Source organism: Benincasa hispida, chromosome 6 (genome assembly GCF_027475165.1).
Source record: "Benincasa hispida cultivar pf3 chromosome 6, pf3_genome.v1.1, whole genome shotgun sequence".
NCBI lineage: Eukaryota > Viridiplantae > Streptophyta > Magnoliopsida > Cucurbitales > Cucurbitaceae > Benincasa > Benincasa hispida.
This window is the reverse complement of record NC_143483.1, coordinates 53,286,152-53,309,930: the sequence shown is the minus strand read 5'-3', so window position 1 is coordinate 53,309,930 and position 23,779 is coordinate 53,286,152. Positions and strand designations below refer to the sequence as shown.

General features: G+C 32.9%; 1 pseudogene; it reads right to left on the bottom strand.

The window, feature by feature from the left end:
- Positions 1–213: 213 nt before the first annotated feature.
- Positions 214–20,868, bottom strand: LOC150035766 (uncharacterized; annotated as a pseudogene).
- Between the last annotated feature and the right edge of the window lie 2,911 nt (positions 20,869–23,779).

Sequence of the window (23,779 nt, the reverse complement as noted above, 5' to 3'; positions counted from 1 at the left end):
TAGTCGTGGATTTATTTATTGGATTTTGATAAAAGAATGCAATATCAATAGTAATTTATTGAATAAAAAACTCAACAACCTTTCTATTGATAAATAGAATATGTTAACAACATTTATGAACTGCAAGTTTAGGACATTCCCAACATCTCTATGCACCATAAGTCATCCATAAAAACCTCTATGCAATCCCAATAAACTCAAAGAAAATACCCATCATACAGCATTGGAATCTACCTGGGGCATTGCACAATCCAAACGGCATCCATCTGGAAGCAAAGGTACCGAATGGGCTAGTGAAGGTTGTCTTCTGTTGATCTTCTTGGTGAATAGGATCTGATGAAATCCTAAAAAACCATAAAAAGAAAAACATAAGAAAGGCTTTCCAGCTAATCTTTTGAGCATTTGGTCAATAAAAGAAATAGGGAAGTGATCTTTCCTAGTCACATCATTCAACTTTCTAAAATCTATACATATCCTCCACCAATTTTGAACTCTAATAGGAATTAAAGTACCCTCATTATTTTTTACCACATTAACGCCTATTTTCTTAGGCACTACATGTATGGGACAAACCCATTCACTATCAACAATAGGGTAGATAATACTTGCATCTAGAAGTTTGAATACCTCCTTCATTACTACCTCTTTCAACATGGGGTTCAATCGCCGTTGGGGTTCCTGGCATGGATTAGCACCTTCTTCAAATGATATTCTAAGGATACACACAGCTGGGCTAATTCCTTTGATATCTACTAATGTCCAACCGATCGTCAGCTTATATTTCTGCATGACTTCCACCAATTGTTCCTCTTGCTCACTAGTCAAATCCCTTGAGATAATCACGAGCAAGGTCTCGGCCTCTCCAACGTAGGAATACTTGAGATGGCTAGGAAGCTCTTTCAATTCCACCTTTGGTGCCTGCAAAACAGAAGGAAGCACCTTTTTAGAAGAATCATTAGGAGAAGAATTGGGCATACTTGTATGCTCTGTTATGGACAAGGTGGATAGCTCCTCTAGAGGAATCAAGTTGTCTGAGTCATCCTCCTCATCATCGTAGACGTCCCATATAAATTCATGCTCAAAAGAATCAAACACATCAATCTGGCACAAAGAATGTGCATGTTCAAGGGTGGAGGATTTCATAGCATCAAAAATATTAAACGTAACTACCTACCCATCAAACTCAACAGACAAAGTACCTTCATCGAATCAATTTTGGTTTTGACAGTTTTCTTGAAGAGTCGACCAACCAAGATTGACGCAAATGAGATAGATGTTAACTTTTCCATCTTAAGAACATAAAAATCAGTAGGGGAAATCAATTTATTAACCTGGACAAGGACATCTTCAGTGACTCCTAAAGGATAGATAAATGATCTGTTAGCTAATTGAATTATTACTCTGGTTTAAGTTAGGTAATTTAATTTAAGATCTTGGTAAATTGAGTATGGCATAATGTTTATAGATGCTCCAAGATCTAGCATCGCTCTTTCAATCTTCCTATTCCCTATCACACAGGGGAAGGAAAATATACCTGGATCCTTTTGTTTTTCAGGCAAGTTTTTCTGAAGGATCATAGAAAAGGATTGACTTACCACTACCCTCTCTTTTTCCTTTGCCTTCCTCCTCCTTGTGCATAGTTCTTTATGAAATATCACATATATAGTGATTTGTTTTACAATGTCCTGAAGAGGGATATTGATCTCAACCTTCCTAAAAGTGTCGAACAGTTCCTTATCTTTGTCTCTCTCAAGCTCCTTCGATCTCGCAAGCCTGGAAGGAAAAAGAGGTTTAGGCACATAACCATTTAAGGAAGGAAGAGGGTTAAAAGGTACTCCCTTTTTCTTTTCTTGAGGTGGTTTTACCCACAGAGTCTAAAAAAGTATTTTCTTTTTTCAAGTTTTCTGGCTGAACTATCGTTGATGGTGATTCCAACTCTTTTCCACTACAAAATGTAATTGCACTCACGTTCTCTCTTGGGTTTGATTCAAGCTGTGGCAGAAGCTTTCCTATTTGCCTTTCCAAGTTGCTCACTGAAGTGGCAAGCTAACATACCTGAGTTCTTCGTGTCCTATTGAAATTTCAAAGATTTATTAGCTAAACTTTTAACAATATCCTCCATGGATATACCTGAGCTTGATAAAGCTCTTTTTCTAGGTTGAGCTTGCTCATTCTGGCCACCCCATTTGAAATTTGGGTAATCCCACCACCCTGGATTATAGGACTAACTGAAAAGGTCTCTTCGTCTATTTTTCCATTAAAGTTGAACCCTCCTATAGCATTTACTTATCGAATTATCCCTTATTGAACATTAGAGCATATATCGACCGTGTGTCCGATCACCATGCATACTTGGCAACTTACATTCGGTTTGTTCTTTTGTAAGACCATTTGTTTCACAACATCAACAAGATCAGAAATTTGACTTTTAAGGTCACTTACCTCGGATGCGGTCTTTACACTAATTGAGGCCCATGTGCCAAATCGTTGAGAGTTCCCTGCCATGGTAGCTATTAGCTTCATCGCTTTGGATTTGTTAACTAGGGCTTCTCCTTCTACGGCATCGATGTTGCTCTTGTCGTTCTACAACAAGCCTTCATAAGAGTACTGGACCAACAACTGATCCAATATCTGATGATGTGGAAATTGCAACCAGATCCTCTTAAACCTTTCCCATTTCATAAGACGTCTCTCCATCAAACTGTAAGATGTTGTAAATTTCTTTCCGTATGCTTGTAGCTCGTGAGGCGGGAAAGAACTTTTCCAAGAACTTTTGTTGCATCTTCTCCTATGACGTTAAACATCTGAGCAAGAGGATGTAGAGTCAGTCCTTTGCATCTTCTTTCAAAGAAAAGGGGGAATGTTCTCATGTTGAGTTGCTCTTGTGTCACTCCATTTGGCTTTATCATGCTACAAACGAGATAAGACTACTTCAAGTGTTTATGTGGATCTTTACCTGCAAGGCTAAAGAAAGAAGGGGGTAAGTGAATTAACCCAGATTCTAGTTCGAACGTACCCATCGTCTCGGGGTATGCAATGCATAAGAGCTGCTGGGTGAAATTAGGTGTTGCGAGCTCCCTCAACATTTTCTCTTGCTCAACCATCAGTGGAATTTCCTTTTCTTGAGACTCTTCTTCTTCTAATGTTGTCTTCTACACTAATGGGATCGTTTTTTGCGACTTGCGCCCTTCTTTCTCTTCTGATTCTCCTTTCCTCCCGATAAATTTCTACAAAATTTAAGAATCTAGATCCTTCGAGTACGTCAGTCATGCATCAAAAGAGAAATGAGGTAGCAAGCAAGAAACTATAAGCTTTCTAATAAAAAAAACCTATTGGATCTCCAACAACGGCGTCAATTTGACCGCAGCCGTTAGTGCATCATAGAAACCCCACGATCTGAACCAAATAAATTATATGTCTTACTCTACTAAATATAGTAAATGGAAGTATACAATCGATCCACAAGAAGACGTCAAGATTTTAAGACCACAAAGCTTATAGGAAGTAACTGGGGGGTTTGTGATTGGTGATGCAAAATAAATGTAAATTATGCGAAATAAAATGGTGTGGAGTGAATTTAATGCACAGAGTATGAATCGAGTGAATTGAGTGAACTGAGTGTTAATTAATCAATTTAGCAAACACCAAGCTTGGGTCGGTCTAGGTTTTCCCATTCCTTATAATTCTATCATAGACTTAATCACAAAATTAGCATGAGACCTTCCAATTAAAACTTCACCAACTCACTTAGAATCCTAAGTGGTAGTCCATAAGATTGAGTTAATTCAAAGCTTAAGCAAGAATCCTCCCCTAAATGGTAAACTAACAAGCATTAAGCTTAAGGGCATGCTAAGTTGACTAATCAATTTCCATCGTCTAATAAATTATTCAACGTGAGATTTATCTAGATTAGAAAGAGGATGCTTATTAATTGGAAACCCAAATTAAATCACAACCTTACTTAACATTTGCTTCTAGGTGATTAACTTACTAACGATTACAAATAAGAGCTAATCGAAAGCAAACAATCAAACTAAGACGGCTAATTTGTCAGATAATCCCATGAAAGAAAGATTAAAGAATGATTACGTGTTGAAATCTCTATTAGACCAGAAAATCTCAGCAAAATACAATCCCAAGTCTAAAAAATTCTAAAGGAACGAAAATAAACCAAAAGACCCAAGCTAAGTTCTTACCTCTAGCCCTTAATCATCTTCAAAATCAAGTTCTTCAAGTTCAATCTTGACCAAAAATGGAATAACCTAATGTTTACAGTCAAGATTTGGAGATTAAGGGTGAAGAAAATGGTAAAACAACATTCTCCTCCGAAAAATGACCTAAATTTCATTTATAACTGATGGAATACGAGACATATGCAACGAAAAAAGGACCTAATTACACTCTAATTGCTTTTAATTTAAAGGAAATTAGTATGCAATTGAAGGAAAAAACAGTAATTAAAAATTACCTTTGAAGCTCCTAAAATGTTTTTCCTCGCTAAATCTCGACCTGAACTCTTCTGGACAACCACTAGAGTTGACCCACTATCCTCTAGACTCAGAACCGGGTTGTGGGACCCGATGGATGAAGAACCCGAGAGAGAGAAAGAGATGGAAAAAAGATGGAGATTTTTTGGGTTGGGTTTTTAATTTTTTCAGCCCAGTTTTGAGAAACTAAAAATGGCAAAAATGGCAAAAATCTTTAATCCAAATTCAAAAGCCCAATTTATAGAAAAAAAATCATGCAATATTTGCATGAAACAAATCCATAAAAATCTAACACCTATAATCCACTATCTTAGTGGGCTTAATGTCTCTACTATAAGCCAACACCTAGCCCATTATTTTGTTAGTGGAATTATCCAACAAAAGTTTGGATTTTCCTACTAATATTTGACTTTTTATGATTTTTTCCGTGTTGACTAATTTTGACCTCCCGAGCATGAATCCGCATTCATTTTCTCGAAATTCAAATGACATTTAAATATAAGATCGGTCAAAGTTAGACTTTTCAAAGTTAAAAATCAACTCTTTGACTTTTTACATCTTTGACCATTTCCATTATTTCTGAGCTTCCGAATATGAACGTATTCATATTCTTGATATTTAAATCACATTTAAATATTAAAGTTATATCTCTAAACTGAAAAACAGACCACTATATCACATATACTTGTCGGTTTCTCTCTCTTCACCTAATTCGAACAATTCGAATTATTCTATCATATTGTTCTAAGTTTGCTCCATATGAGCTAGTAGGAAAACCTAATGAACCTATAGATCATGGGCTCCAACGATCCGAGATTAGCTAGCTAAACTCTTTAGATGGAGCTAATCAACATTCCTTAACTAATGGGTCATTCCACTATAGTCACGTAGTTGCACTCCCCTCACTATAGATATATTTGTGTCCATTTGATATAACCATGATTAATAAGCTAATCCTTCATAGGTTGTTCGTAATCTCAGTTGAGTCATAAAAACAGTTTTACCCCCAAGACTACATCTTGTTCCTTAAGTTCCACTGATCCTCTAATGAACAATTGGTTTAAGGTCCAACATATAAACCGAACCCCTCTCAGGCCAATGAGAGAGTGGGGCCCCTTGTTCAAGACCTGGATTTAGTACTAAAGGTAACAACCTATCTGCTATCCCTATAACGAGTAGAAGTGAATTCCGTCTTGCACCCTATGTTCCTAGCTATCCACCTGATCTTACCCCTGAAATGGTAGGTTTATTGGGCAAACGATAATGAGCTGTCCTCATCTATGCAGGTTTAAGGATAATTCCAAGTGAACAGGAGTTCATAGTTAGCTCAAGATTAAGATTAAGTTACCTAGGTCATCAATTAACGAAATAGTCAGTTTTATACATAAAACGGCATTTAGAACGTAAAAAGTGACTATTTCATAGTTCAGTCTTATGTAAACTCTTTACATAGGATACCCCCACTTTCATGTCTCCACATGAATGATTTAGGATCACATCGTTTGTACTAACTACAAAATAGGCCGCATCCATAGTGTCCCCAGAATAAGGCGCCCAACCTTATTCATATACTATAGACCATTTTGGCTATATATTTGAACTTGATCCAAATTTATGTCACTACATAAAGTTCAAACTATATTAAATAGCCTCAGGACCTTAGTTTATTGGATTCAAGATTACAATTTCAATAACAACTTTATCAAAAAACAAAACAGAATATGTTTATTAATTTACAAACTACGAGTTTTAGGACATAAAATCCAACAATAACAGACCAGTGGCACTACGGCACTCAGGATAGTGCCACGACTCTAAGGCGTGCACGCACGTCCATCGAAGTTCGTAGCACCGTAGCGCTACAGGACAACATCATGGCACTTCATCAAAATTGGTGCTACTGGAAAAAGCACTATGCCTTCAGAGGTGGTTTTGTCATTTTGCCTCCGTTGAATCCCAAATGCTCTTTTTAGCTTCAAATTGCTCCAAATTAACCTCGAACAATCCATCATGATAGATTCTACCTTCTAGGAGCCCAAAACCTGTAAAAACACTAAACAAACACATTAAACACAGTAACGACCCTGAATTAAGCAGTGCGAGATAGCACATTTTCAGTGTAATTAGATATCATCCACATAAAGTACCAAAAAAATACTTTACCACTGATGATTTTCTTATAAACAAAAGGTTTATCAACGTTTTGATCAAAACCAAAAGATTTAATCACAATATCAAATTTAATGTTCCAAGATCTAGATGAAGGAAATCTAAAACTAGAGAACCAGTGAGCGGAAGCAGATTGTTCCAAACTTCATTGTGAAAGAACACATACATTTACAGTCATTCCAAACATATAATGCATTAAAGACTGAATTACAACATGTTTTATAAATTAAATACAAGGGATCGAGTAACAATACCTTTGAAGAACTCTTTCTTCACATATTTCCTTCGATTAGTCGCCAATGCATACAAACAGCACGAATGCAACAATCAACTAGAAGATCCTAGATCACCAACAATTAAAACTCGATCCTCGATCCTCAAATAGAACTTGACACCACCACAAGATTACCTTGGTATTCTCAGTGTGAGAATGCAGGAGTTGTGGTCTCTGTATATTTTGGATAGAGGTATGGAGGAAATAAGCGATCGAATAAACGATCAAGTATGCGATCAAACGATCGTGTAGAAAAAGAAGCCTATCGTATAGACTTGATACTCGATCATGTAGAAGATGAAGTCTATCATATAAACTTGATATTCAATCGTGTAGTCTCTCAAGCTATCGTTTAGTATACTCGGTGTTATCGCATAGTGACTCGATTAGTAATCCAATAGCTTGTTTTGTTCACTTTTTCACCCTCCGAGAATTTTGAAATCAAATTTCTTTTTATCTCACAGTTACCATAAAACCGTATATAACCACCCACTCATGTCGGTTATTGAGAAAAAGAAATATTAATTATCATATAATTAATAAATTATAAATAAATACAATAACTAACTTATCATATTTTATTTATAACCTATAGTTTTAATATTGCATCATATGCAACATATAAACCATAGTTCTTTTTCTATTTTATGGCATTTAATATAAATCATATTTATATTAGTTTCTCTAATCAAATAATGTATCAAATACATTATATTATATATAATCAAATTAATTTAATTATATCATATATAATCAAATTCCCTCTTGTTAATTTGAACACTTCAAATTAACTCAAAATTTGATTCTCAACTTGAATCCATTGAGCTACCAATGGGACCTTATGGACCTGTAGCTTGAAGCTCCAACAATACGTGAATAACTAACTAAACTCTTTAATCACAATATCCACCGTTCGTTAACTGCCAGGCACTTCCCTAAAGACCGACAGTTGCACTCTTCGCATTACAAATATATTTCTGTGTCCATTGGATATAACCAATCAACAGCACGATGACCCTTTACAAATCGCTTGTATGTACAACTGGTCCAATTTATCGTTTTGCCCTTGTAGTTACATCTAACTCCTTAGGTACCATTGATTCCTCTAATGAACAATAAGTCATGGTCCTACTATGACTGAGTCCTCTCTTTCTAAGAAAGGGTGTGGCCACTATGTTCAAGACCCAGAATCAGCCCTTAAGGGAGTAATTTATCTACTTACCCCTGCATCAGAGAAGGAGTGAATTTCGTCTTGTGTAGTTGAGTTCCCAACTCCCCAATCAGACGAATCCCCAAAATGGTAGGCTTGTTGAGTTGGCAATCTGGCCATTCTCACCCATACAAATCAAAGGACAGCCTTCATGAGCAGAAGTTCCTAACTCACTCAAGATTCAGGTCATGTCACCTATGATCATCCTAGTCAAATGTAAGTCTCTATTATCAACGGTGTTATATAAAAAGATTAATCATTTTGTGGTTCGGTCTTATGCAAACTCTTTGTATAGGATACCCCCACTCACATGTTTTCACATGAATGTTCAGGATCAGATCATTTGTAGCACTTTACAACACTTGTAACACCTACAAAGCGGGTCGTATCCATAGTGTCACTAGGATAAGGTACCCAACCTAATCCATCTACTATAAACCATTTAGGTTATTAATTTAAACAAGATCAACCTCCATGTCTCCACATACTTGTTTAAATTTACATAAAATAACCTCAAATCTTAGTTTATTAGATTGCGTAAATTCTTATAAAATAACACTTATTTTATTAATAGCAATATGTTTACACAGAGTTTACAAACTATGAGATTACAAGGAAATCTACGACACTATTCCCAACACTAGATGCCTACTTCAACCTATAAATGGATCGATCCAGCTTGCAAACTTTTTGCTCCTGATCTTGGGCTATGAACCCCTTAGGCTGAAACATAAATATGTTCTCTTCAAGATTTTCATTTAGAAAAGTAGTCTTGACATCCATTTTCCAATCTCATAATCATAACATGTGGCTATGGATAAGAAAATTCTTATAGACTTAAGCATAGCAACAAGGGTAAAAATTTCCTCATACTCAACTCCTTCCCTTTGGGTATAACCCTTTGCTACAAGTCCAGCTTTGAAGGTCTACACTTTTTCAACTACATCTCTCTTTCTTTTATAGATTTATTTACACCCTATGGGCTTAACCCCTTCAGGAAGATCTACAAGTTTCCATAATGAATTGAAGTACATAGACTGCATTTTAAGGTCCGTGGCTTTGATCTATTGATCCTTGTCTACATCATTCATTGCTTTCTTATAAGATAATGGATCCTCAACATCATCATCTTGTTTGACAACCTAAGTTTTAGTTAACTCCAAATAACGGTCAAGTTATGATATAACCCTCCTACTATGTCGAGGCACTCTCAACAATTAAAAAGAACGAGACAGGCCTAAAGTTTTGGCTTCTTCATTAACTCTTGATGAAAGACCAGCTTCATCAACAACTCTTATTTACTCTATAGTAGCTTTATTTAATACTAATTTGTTCCATGGTTTATGATCTCTCATGTGGTCTTCCTCCAAGAATGTAGTATTTGTCAATACAAGCAACTTATTTTCTTGAAGGTCGTAGAATAAACCACCTCTCGTTTTCTTAGGGTAACCAACAAATTGGCATAACCTTGAACGATGTTCCAATTTCTTAGAATTTGTCACTAGCACACATGCAGAACAACCCCAGATTGTGAAGTAACGAAAACTAGTTTTACACCCTCTCCATAACTCGAAAAGTGTTTCAGAAAAACTTTTTAAGAGAACATTATTTAAAATGTGAACTGTAGTCTCTACTGCATACCCCTAAAAAAAGCTAGGAAATTGAGCATAACTCGTCATAGAATAAACCATGTCTAACAAGGTTTTATTTCTCCTTTTTGATACACCATTCTACTAAGGTGTACCAGGTATTGAAAGTTGGGATTGGATTCCGTGTTCTATCATATAGTCATAGAATGTTAAATCTATGTGCTCTCCACCCCGATCAGATCGAAGTATTTTTAATCGTTTAACCTAATAGGTTTTCAACTTCAACCTTCTACTCCTTGAACTTTTCAAGGGCTTCAAACTTATGTTCCATTAGGTATAAATAACCATACCTTGAATAATCATCTACGAAAAAGATGAAGTATTTGTACCCTCCTCAAGCTTTTACATTTATTGGACCACAAAGATTTGAATGTATGAGCTATAAGAGTTCTTTGGCTCTATAATTTTTTTTGTTTTTTACTAAAAGGTCTTTTAGTCATTTTTCCTTCAAGACAGAATTCACATGGAGGTAATCAATCACCTTCTAACTCGCTTATAAGTCCACTCTTTACCAATCTTTTGATCCTAACGAGATTTATGTGACCTAATCTCCATTGCCAAAGATATGTATTATTGTTACTTGGAGAAGTTCTTTGCTTTTTTATTTGAGTATTAGTAGTTTTAAACATCTCATGATTTAAAAGTGTTTTTGCATAACACATATAAGTTGTATTCTAATTTAGTAAACAAATAGTCACACCATTTTTCATAATGAACGCGTCATTAAAAGAAAATGAAACTGAATGCATTTGTTTAATTAAGCAAGAAACAGATACAAGGTTCCTTTTAATTTTAGGAACTATATACAAGTCTTCTAAAAACAAATATCTATTTTCAAAAAACAACTTTGCAGCTCCCACTGCACAAGCTGAAATGGTGTCTCCCGTTCTAACCTTGGGCATCATTTCACCCTCTTCGATCTGCTGGAAGGAACTAATTCCCTATAAAGAAAAACAAAATGATCAGTGGCTCCCAAATCAAGTATCAGGCATTATGGTCATTTTCCACTAAACAAGTTTCTATAACCAATAAATCATATTTTCTTTCCTTTTCTTTCTTCTTCTCAATGAGGTATTTAGGGCAATTACATTTCCATTGATCATCCACATCGTTGTGGAATCATTTTCCCTTCTCGGCCAACTTGGCCTTGCCCTTGCCTTTCTCAATAGTGGGAGCCTTCCCATTCTCTCATTTCTTCTTCTGTATCTTCTTAGAATCAAACGATGAAGGAACAGACTTAGTTCCAGAGGATGAACCCTTATGGAACTTTTTAGAATGGGCAACATTTGCTTCTCCTTCTATCGGTCCCTAACTTTCATAAGAACTAATAAGTTTGTAATCATTTAGGAGGGTAGTTATGATGTACTCTATTTTATTCATAACCATATTATTGGGGAATTGGAGGAAACTCTTCGAAAGTAATTCCAGAATAAAAGATACCTGACTTTACTCGTCGATAGTCGTGTCGTTCATTTCGGCAACATTGAAGTGGACCCTATCCATTATTGGTATTTTCATTGTTCCGAATCCTATGATCAGGCTCTCCAAAGGAGTGGCGATGCTCCACGACGACACACAGGCGGATCATAAGAGTTTCACGATGCAACCTAATGGAGGAGATCGTAGGATATGTTGACACGCATCCTTCTCTCACTTACTATTTACACTTTCCTATTCACCTTAGTATTGACCCACACAAATACTTTCCGAAGGGAAGTCTTGCCCAGGGTGACACATAGCCGAGCATAAATCTCACGATGTGAACTCTTAAGGACGTAAGAGCTAAAAATTGATATATTGCATATACCATTTTTCTCCCATTAAAGTGTTTTACCGTTTTAGGGTTCTATTATACTTAGTTAAATTTCGGCTAATGAACCTATCTAAGTCTGTGCCGATTATAACTCCTATAATAAGGTCTTTACTCTAATGTTCTAAGTGAATTAAACCATTTAATTAACCTAGTGATATTGTATGCTAACAGGACTAAAATTAATTCAACCCAAGTTCTGGGTTAGTTCCCATGTAAGAAGTGTTCCGTAAACCGTCATCTTAGGTACCCCAAACCTAGACAGAATTTCACCAGTACAGGTTCCTTATAACCTAAAGTCCTATTTTTGCTACTCAATCATATTTCAAATATATTAAAAAAAAAAAAAAATAGGACTTAATTCTAATCTTATTAGAATTAATGTGATCTAAGGTCTAAATTAATTTTAAACATTTTAAAATTAATTCCAATTCCCTAAGATCTAAGGTTTGTATGCAACTCTTTATTATAGGGATGGTTATTAAATATTAATTTTATAACTATTACATAATTAATTATTAACCTTATAATCATGTTTTCTATGGTTTAATTAATTAATCAAATTCTAATTAATAAGAAAAGCATATTACATGCATTTCATGACTTTAATATAACAATTATATTAAACTATGGATGTGTCATGTGTTGGGCTGATGCCCTAAATCTCGTAAGGTCCTATAGTTTGTAAACACTTGTATGAACAAACTTTCTGTGATTTATAATATATGATATTTTATTCACATTGTCTATGAGATATTTGATATTTTAGTTGTATTAACCACAAATCAATAAACTAACATCTAAGGTTATCGTTGTATGTGGAGAAATACAAGTGGATCGTGTTTTAAATGATAACCTAAATGGTTTGTAGCATATGGATAAGGTTGGATACCTTATCTTGGTGACACTACGAGGCCCGCTTTGTAGGTCTTACAAATGTTGTAAAGTGCTACAAATGACCTGATCCTAATCATTCGTGTATTAGACATGCAAGCGGGGATATTCTATACAAAGAAGTTTGTATAAGACTGGACCATGAAATGTTTAGTATCGTTATATAGCGTTGTTCATAATTGAGGCTTTCATTTCACTAGAATGACCATAGGTAACATGACCTTAATCCTGAGTGAGTTGTGAACTCCTGCCTATGAGGGCGGTCCTTTGATTTGCATGAGTGAGAGTGACCAAATCGTCGATTCTTGAGAACAATCAATGTATTTTGATTCTTGAACAATGTGGCGCCACACCCTCTCGTGACCCAAGAGAGGTACAGTCATAGCGGGACTATGATCTAGAATCAGTGGTACTTAAGGACTTAGATGTAACTATAGGGGCAAAACAGTAATTTCACCTAGTTGTACTTACAAGCGATTTGTGAAGGGTTATCGTACTATTGATTGGTTATATTCAATGGACATAGAAATATATCTGTAATGCGAAGACTGTAGCTATCGGTTTTTAGTGAAGTGCTCGACAGTTAACGGATGGTAGATAATGTGATTAAAGAGTTTAGTCAGTTATTCACGTACTGTTGGAGCTCAAGCTATAGGTCCATAAAGTCCCTTTGGTAGTTCAATGGATTCAAGTTGAGAATTAGTTTTTGGATTATATAATCAAATTAATTCAATCATATATAATATAATTGATATAATGTATTTGATACATTGTTGTTTAATTGGAGGAGCTAATATTTGAATATGATTCAAATATATTTTCTATGAATAAGATTCATAGTTATTAAATTTAATATAAATATGATTTATATTAAATGCCATAAATAAAGAAAAACAACTATGGTTTATATATTGTATATGATGCAATATTAAAACTATAGCTTAAAAATATAATATGATAAGTTAGTTATCATATTTATTTATATTTATTAATTATTTGATAATTAAATTTCTTTTTCTACATAACCACCCTTAATGGGTAGTTATACGATTTTATAGAAAATTTGGGATAAAATTAAATTGGATTTCAAAATCTCACACAACTAACATAATAGTAATCGAGTAAGAGAGTCTTACTACACGTTCATTCGAGAGCCTAAACGATCGAATAGCTAGTCTAGTCTTACTAAACAATCACTAGAGAGCCTACACAATCGAGTACATTGTCTATGCGACATCTTCTACACGATAGTGTCGTGGTTTACTCGATCGTTTTTCTCCTTCACACTAAACTTTCCCTCAAACCAAAATAAGTCAGAACCCACCACTCCTGGATTCTCACATCGAGAATACCAAGGAAATCTTATGGTAGTGTCCGGTTAGTTCAAGGATCGAGTTACTGCTCGTTGTTGTTCGAGGGAGTTCGTGTTGTTTGCTGCATTCGTGAATGATCGAGGGATTATCTTGAATAAGGGTTCTTCAAAGGTATAATCTCTCGACTTTTTTTTTTTTATATTCAAAGCATGTTGTAATTTAGTTTATAATGCATAATATGTTATATTTAACTGTAAATGTATGAGTTCATTCACAATGGAGTTAGGACGATCCGTTTCCGCTCAAAGGTCCTCTGTAATTAGAGTTCCTTCATCATGCTCGATGCAAATTGATTTTCAAATTTATTAATATAACACTTATATTAAACAACTCATGAGAATTAACCAAGCATACACAAAACATTAATAAATATAATCCTTTATATTTACCTAAGAAATGTCATGCATCAGACTTTTCCAATTTCATATATTTAACATATCAAGATATATTAAATAACTCATGAGATTATATATATATATATATATATATATATATCATGCATTAATACCATACTAACCCTTATAACATACTATAATGCATGAACATGCTTTACCTATGGTGGGATTTATCTAAATGACATCCATAAAGCATTTAAATGAACCGGTAATTTAGTCCCTATGATAAAATAAAGCAATAAATTAGAATACTTTTGCAAATTTTATCCTAAAAATAGCTTTTGTCGCTCTGACCAGACCAATCAAAACGCTTCAAACCGGACCCCAAAACCACGAACAAAACCAACCCAGCACAAAATTGGACCAAACCACTTTGAACCAGCCGAATTGGATTGGACCACCCTGAACTGCAGTTGAACCATGCAAAACATAAAGCCTAACCCTCACGAAAATGCAACTGCGTCTGGAAGCAGATTCTAGACAATTCTGCAACCTGTTCACTCATTTTGACCAAAAATGGTCTCGATCTTTACCACAAACAATTCTAATTCTAGACACGGACTTAAAAAAGATTAGATTTACATGATAAAATGCACAAAATCGCAGGGATCTTTACAAAATGATCAAATTAAACATGTAAATCTAAGGCCAAAAATTACCGTAAACATTCATTCGCAAGCCACATTTAGAATGCAATTCAACCCACCAAACCAGTGCAAATTTTGAAATTTCTAAATTAATTATACGAGTTGACTCTGAGACCAATTGTAGGGATAAAAGCCCTAATGCAGCGGACTAATCAAGACCTAACTCAAAATCAATTGAGAAATTGAAATACAAATACACTTGCAAAAATACATAATAGAAAGGGGAGACCCGAAACCCTCAACGTACTGCAAAATTTCTAGGTTAAACATGCATAAAAAAATAGGAATTTAATCCTACAAAGAAAAGAAAGAACACTTACTTTCATTAATGACTCGAATGAAAAACGCTAGTTCCTTTGGGATGGATTTCACGAACACCTAAAACTTCCCTATTCTCTTAGAACTTTGGTATTGGTTTGTGGGAACCAATCTCTTAAATGAAAAGAAGGGAGATAGAGGTTTTTTTAGAGAACCCTTCTGTAAAGAGAATCTTCTGCAAAACTTACGTTTTACAAGTATATCAACCAATAGAGAGAAAACGTGGAAGTTATTGATCTACATGGGAGTTAGAGTGAGTCTACTTAGCGAACTAGCAGGACGCGGAGATCGATTGATCAATATGAATCTCGAGAGTGGATGGTTGACCGCCGCCCCTTGTCCTGGAGGCTCTCCGGCCGGGGAGGGGCTTGCTATCGTAACCTTTTCTCCCGGTGTATGTGAAAAAAAGTGACTAACCCTTTTTTGTTCGGTCAGAAGTTGGTCCATATTTGATTTAATAAAAATCAAATAAATAGTTAATTTAATTAATTTATTTAAAATAATTCATAATTGATTAAATCTAATTTAATTAATGATTTCATTTAAATCATATTTAAAGGAAACATCTCTTACATAACCTATAATTTTAATACAATTAATTAAATTAAATTAAATTAATAATTAATTAATTATCAAATTAAATATCAAATATTTAATTTAACCTACATGTGAATCATATTCAATTATATTTCTTTCATAACCTATAGTTTTAATGTGCGTTAGTAATTCTAACCTATAATTTTAATATGAATCCAATTCATATTAATTTAATATTTGAACTCCTTCAAATATTTAATTCTCACATAGATTAATTTTGAATCGTACCCAAAATTAATTTATGTTGTAAAGTTTAATTAAAATATAAACTTTATATTATAATGTATCATTATACATTATATTATTTTTCTAAGTGAATTTAAACATTTCAAACTCTATTCAGGACATAATTACTTTAATTCCCTTTACGAGCTATGAAGGGGACCGCATGGACCTACAAATCAGAAGCTCCAACGATATGAGAATAATTGGCTAAACTTGTTAACCTCATTAAGCAATATTCGTTAACTGTGGGTACACTCCACTAAAGACCCACAGCTGCACTCTTCTCACTGCACATATATTTTTATGTCCATAGATATAGATCAATAACAACAAGTTAGTTCTTCACAAGTGTTTATAACACCAGGTGGATCAAAATTACCGTTTTACCCCTGGGTTACTTCTTTATCCTTAAATACCAATGCTCCTCATTGAACAACCTATTTATAGTCCAACCATCCTTCACGGGCCAGTGAGAGGGTAGGGCCCTTTGTTCAAGTCCCTGAGACACTACTTAAGGGAACACTCATCTACTTACTCTATAGTTAGGAAGGAGTGAAATCCATCTTGTATTATTATGTTCTTAACTCCCCACCCAGTCTCATTCTCAAAATGGTAGGCATATTGAGTCAGTGAACTGGTCATTCTTACTCATACAAATCAAAGGACAATCCCTCATGAACAGGAGTTCATAATAGATGTAGGATTAAGACTAAGTTGCCTAGGTCATCCTACTAGAATAAAAACTTAACTAGTCAACAGAGTTATATCTAGTGGTTACTATTTCATTGTCTGGTCTTATGCAAACTCATTGCATAGGATATCCTCACTCACATATCACCTACATGAACACATTGGATCATTGCATTTGTATCAAATACAAAGCGGTTTGTATGCACAATGTCGCCAGGATAAGGTACTCAGTCTTATCACTATACTATAGACCCTTCTGGTTGTATCTTAAACATCGATCCTTATATGTCTCCACATACAGTTCAAGACTCATAAGATAGCCCAGGATGTTAGTTATTGGATTTAGGGCTATTAAGACAAAACGAGTTCAACACAATCAATAACACTTATTGAAATAATATCGATGACTCTTTATTGATGCTAGTCAATTATTTACATTTTCTATCTATGAGTTTTAGGGCATAAAACCCATCAGTCTTAACATCTGCCTCAAACATTACATTCCCAGTAGAATATTTTTCTTTCCTAATCTGGAATTTATATGCAGAATATTTTTATTTTATAATCTAGAAAATCTCAGCAAAAGTATTTTGATTGATATTTTCCTTGATAGACATTCTTTTGACAAAAAGGAAAATATTTTTTTGGAAGTTCTTATTTAGCCACAGTTTTAAAAGAAGAATATTACCTAATTTAGGGTGGTCACATTTGTTTATGTGAAGAGTATATTTGTTCTTGGTGGCCGTTTTGTTCAAAAAAAATGTTCTTGATCTTTTCTCACTGTTTTCCACTATGCAACATCATTGTGTGAATCGTTCAAGAATGTGAAGATTATTCTGTCTTAAGGGGAGTGTAAGACGCCGTTGAAGAGAAGGAATTCTCGATCTTAGGGAGAGCCTAAGACTTCATTCATTGAGAACGATTTTTCATGTCTTAGGGGATCCTAAGATGTTATTTATTGAGAAGGAATTTCTTAAGACTTAGGGAGACATATGTTCTCATATGAAGGGAGTTCACTGAGTTACAAGGAAGATAATCAAGCTAAGAGGAGTCTCACACACTGTTGAAAGCCAAAGTATTCAACACTAATATTATCACACTTAGGGGCAGCCTAAGTACAATTAAGAGGGAGTCTCACATTTATGGGGAGCCTAGGTGAATTCTGAGTTGGGCTCTACGTGAGTCACTGTAGTAGTTGGTGTATTACAGATAAGTACTACGTTGTAATTGCTTAACTCTTTAATATTAGTGGATTATCTTTCTGGACATACTAGCCCTCAAACATATTGGTTTATCGCTAAACTGGATTACCAACTTCTGTATTCGTTTACTTCTTTTCTTGTTAGTATTTTGTTGTTACTGTACTTGTCAGTGCCATCTAACTGCTGTAACTCAGATGACGAGCCAGCCTATCGCTTTTTTAGGCCCGCTTGGATTGACTTAAGAAAAATGTATTTTTTTAAAAAAAAACTCATTTTTATTTAAACACTTTCAGGGAAAAAAAAAGGATTAAAATATACTTAAAAATTTATTCTGAATGATTGCCAAATACTCCAATTTCTTCGAAAATGACTTACTTTTTAAATGAAACACTTAAAAATGTATTCCAAACATACCATAAGTTGGTTCAGGATAAGCACTTAAAACCAACTTTTATAAAATGAATTTTAAATGTTTAATAGTTAATGGTTAATCTTTCCCTAATTTATATGAGAAACTCTGGTCACCACCTTCGACAATCGCTACGGGCCAACCTCCGGCTACCATCTCTGGTGATTGCCACTGGCCACTTCCGACCACCATTTTCAATGACTGACGGTCAACTCCAGCCATCACTTCCATCAATAAATTCTTTTTTAGTAATTTAAAATTAAAAAAAAAAAAAAAAAAAAAAAAAAAAAAAAACCACTTTTAGTATATAACAAACCAAACAAACTTTTACATAAAAATGCTTATGAGAAAGAGTTGTCAAACAAATATGTGTTTTTATTTTAAAGACTTTTTATCAAAATGTATTTGTTAATAACATTTTTTTCTTTAGTCATTCCAAACAAACCCTAAGTCACTTATGATATGTTTATCCAAATAAAACTTAATAGATGGGTTTAAATTAATACACTTATAAAAATATAGGGTTTAACTTAATGCAATTATTAATTTAGGGTTTAAATTGATACAATTCTAAAATTTGAGGGAATATAAATTGATATTTAAAAAAAAATGATTGAAGCAAAGTTGAAAAGGATCACATAGTTTGACTGAAAAATATTGTAACACACAAAAGGCTAAGGACTGTTTAATAATTAGAGGATGGACTTTTTTATATGTTTTGTATTTGTATATTTTTAAAACAATGTTTCCTAAACTTAATTATGTGCTGTTGTCCTGATCTAAACCATGTGACTCATCGGTTTTTTTTTTCTTTCTTTCAATTCAACGTAATATTTGTGGTGGGAGATTTGAACAGGACACATATATATAATTTTAAACATTTTGTAGATAAGTTTATTATTAGATATTATTTCTTAAAATGGTTTTACTTAAAATTGGATATACATCCACATTTAAGTAAGAAGAATTTAAAATGTTGTGGGGTTATGACCTTTTTTTTTTTTACAAGTTAAGATATGGGATCCAACTGGGATATCTCAATTGGATTGATACATCTTTAGTATCTTCATCACATCCCGACATCAAAAGTGAGTTGTATTAATCAACAAAAGCAATATATAGGGGGAGCTTGATAAATTGATAATACAACTAGGATGATGTAAGAGAAAAGCCTTCCAATTTGACAAGATAGTAGATGCATCATAATTGTAGAAAGTATTTGATTTAGTGCACCAAAGAACAGCCGTATAAATGTTATCTTCCCAAAGATGTGATGGTGATTTTTCCAAACTTTGGAAGGTACGGTTATTACGCTACAAAACCAAATACACCATAAGTTGACTCCAATCAAATTGCTCCATAGTATGCATACCTAGTTTAAATATATATAAACTCTCATCCAATACAGATCAAAGGTTCGATTTCTCCTATGTTATTGAAATTACTCTATCTATATATTTATATAAACCTAAAAATATTTGATGTTTAATTTTGAATTCAGTCTTGATTTTAAACTTTAATTTGTCTGATCTTAATTTTTTTCCACATCAATAAATTTTTAATAAAATATTGAACAAAATACATATCATAACAAATATATTTAATATTGGTCTCCAAATTATATTGATTTATGATTAGAAAAAAGTACTATATTTAAACACTAACGTCCCGTTTGTTTTGGATTTTTATTTTTGAAATTTATCTTCAACTTTTTACAATTTTTTACATATTTTTCATCATATCTAAGCATTCAAATTCTAAGTTAAATTCAAAAAAAAATAAAAATAAAAATAAATACTTAGTTTTCAATTTTTTTTATGATTTTTTTAAAACACTCCTAGAAGTAGATAAAAAAAAAAATTAATAGTATTTATAGACTAAAATTTAAAAAATGAAAAACGAAAAGCAAACATTCATAAAATGTAAGGGGAAAAAAAGAAAAGAAAAAAAGAAACAAGTGAAAGTAGTTGTGTATATATCAATTTAATGTTTGAAAACAGAATGAAGGGGGGGAAGGCAAAAAAAGCAAATAGTTTCCAAACATATCTACAACAATTGATCCTAATTGGAATAAGCAAGTTCAAATTTTAAAAAATATATGTATGACCATAAATCATATATACTTACAACGTAGCTTTTGAAGCTTGAAAATTTGCAGAATTTTTATGCATAAATTTCCTTTAATTGCCAACCAAGTTCAATCCAACAAAGACAACCTTGTATATATTCTATTGAAAAAAACAGGAAGATTGAAATCCCATAATGTTGTTGGGAAGAATATTATTATTATTGTGTGTTGCAAAACAACCTTGATCATCAAATTGGAGGAGCGACTTCATGTCATCAGAGAACTTCAAAACTTCCATTTCATGATCAACATGAAACATTGAAGACGGAGTTCGGGCGTCGTCGGAAGGCAATTTGTGGTTCCTCTGGCGAGTCGGAGTGTTGGAGTCGAAGCCAGTGAGTTGCTGAACAATGGCTCTGAACTCAACTGCATTGCTTGCTTTGATCATCATTGGACTTGAAATGTACTTTACTTTTATGGGTTTTCTTTGAACTTTTGTAGGGTTTTGGCTTTGGCTAATTTGGTTGTTGTATTGATTCTCTCCACACTTTCCCATCACAGAGAGATAGAGAGATTTTCTTATCTCTCTTGCTTTTGAACTATGTATCGGTTTTATATATATATATATAGCTAGAGAGAAAGGTTGAGACGGAGGTCAGAGTCAAAGTATATATGTATTAAGATTAAATTATAAATATAATATCTAAACTTCCCTAAACTTTTAAGATTATAAATGGGGTATCAAAACTTTGAAATTAACCTTGTAAAAATTCAGAAGTCTACTAAACATATAAAATTTATATTTATATCTAACAGATTACTTCCTCTCTAACTACTTTAAAATTTTCATGAACTTATTAGACCACAAAATTGAAAGTAATTTAAAAGACCTATATTATAGTAATATTTGAGTTTATGAGATGAGATAGATCTTAAAGATATGAAAGCATGGTTAAAAATGGCTTAAAAGAATATTGATGGCTACTACCTAAACCAACACGAGCATACCCTCCATTTCGATGGCTTTATCATAAAACTCCAAAGTTAAGTATGCTTAGTTTGGAACAATCTCATGTTGGATGTTTCGTAGGAAGAACGTGAATAAAGATAAAATATGTTGAAAGGAATTGTGTTGGTTTAAAAGTGGTTCGAGATAAGCAAAGATAACGTTGACAAGTCGCAAAAGAATGTTGAAATCATTAGGTGTCAAATGTAAATTCTACATTTAGGAAATTACAACTAAAACATATTTTAAAAGTGAAAGGATGAAATAGAAAGACATAATATACATAAATTTATGTCAAATTATTGTAGATAATGAGAGTATTGGTTCTAGGAAGCAGAGGGGAAAGAAGAGTGGGTAATATAAACAAGTAAGGGAAAAAAGGAAAAGCATGCTTATGGAAATTGACTAAAGGAAAAGAATAATATATTTGGTGTAATAATTAATGAACCAAAAGACTCTACATCCTAGTCTACAAAGTTTGGTCAATTCTTTTTGTTGGTTTTTGGTCTCTTGGGTGGTTGGAAGTTGCCTTTTCTAAATTGTCTGCTTAAATGTCATAATCTCACTTCCAAACAAAAAAGAAATAAAATGATTAACTCTGGATAAAATCCTATTTAATTAATCTTTGTTAGGAGGTGCAGAAATTTGATGTGAACTTGTATTGTATCATGTATGTCATAACTATCGTATTCGGTAGGTATTTTACTACGTCGTATTGAGGTAGAGAAATTCAAACAATAACGTATATGTATTCGATTGTCTATTGAATGGAAGAAAATTTAAGATTAATTATATCGTAAATTTAGACTCATTTAATGGCCCTAGTCTACGTTGTCTTAAATTATTTTTAGAAAAATAATCGATTTATATTTCTAAATTTTAAAATGGTCTTTGAACCACATAACTCTTAACATTTTTCTCAGCTATATGACGTTGCATCCATCTCGCTCTCAATTGTGACATGTTTTCTTATAATTTTCTTGCATTATCTTCTTTACTCTTTCTTGTTTGAATTATTCTCTTTCTTGGTTGTATTTTTCTCCTACATTGGGTATATTTAGATTGATTAAATAAAATATCCTCCTTTTAATAACTTTATAAAATTTTAGAATTGTTTCCATTTAAATTACAAATTAATAATTTCATCAATGTAAAACTTTAATGAATCGGTTTAGATTTTGTATTTGTGAGTTGTAATTAATTTTACTTCTTTTCATCTAAAATCAACTCAAATTATCTAAATAATTAAGACTACTCATCTTCTAAAATTCAACCATAGTAGATAGAAAAATTAAGTATCATGTCATTAATGATTTAAAATATGAAAAATCACTCATATGATGTAGAATATTCATCTGGAGTCCAACATTTTTCTTTAAATATTATCTTAAGCTATGCAGTTATAAAGATATTTTTATACATGTGAAAGTTATGCAACATTGATCAATGATATTCTAACCATGTTTAAAATTTAAATTGGCTTCACTTCTGAAAATTCATATTTTTCTTTTTTCTTTTTATATTTATAAATTGATTTTTCCCTTATTTTTACTGTCGTGGGTAAATTTAGACCTGATAAAATATGCCAAAAAATAGAAAAAGATAAGTGAGAATAAATACAAGATAAAGTGGACTTAATTCAAATAAGTCAAAGTGTCAACTAATGAATTACCTTATCATATCTAATCCTAATTTATTAGGATTAGGAAAAATTCATCTCATCTTTATCATAAGAGGAAAAGGTAAATTCTATCTCATTTTCCCTATAAATACATAATTATAACTTCATATGAGGTAATTTGATCCGAGATCTACATCTTAATCTAGAATTAAAATTTCTATCTTTTTCTGATTTCTGACTTTGGCATCAAAGTCGTTTTTCTTTATTTTACAAGTCCTCTCTTTTCTAAACTATAAACTTATCATTGTTGTCATATGAAGGTCAAATGCATTTTTTTTTCTATCTAGAAGTAAGCACCAACAGTAATTGTATAATATAAATTAGTTTCTTGATATCACCATTATAAGTGATGTTATGATTCATACCCTATTATAAACAAATTGGTTGATTTGACACAATATAATAAACAAAAGTGTAGAAAAATAATGCATAATTAGATCAAATATATTGCATATTCTTCCACGACAAAGTTTTAAAAATAAGATATATTGTAAATATGTTAATTTTGATAAATTACTTTTATGTAAGCTTCCCTATCGTTGAGGGCATAAGTAATTTCGTTCAATTAAATATTTAAATAGTTTTGTACTTTAGCCAAAAATAATAATAATATTTTTTAAATTTTTTTTCCTTTCACAAAATTACATCAATTTTTTAGTTCAACAACTTTAAATT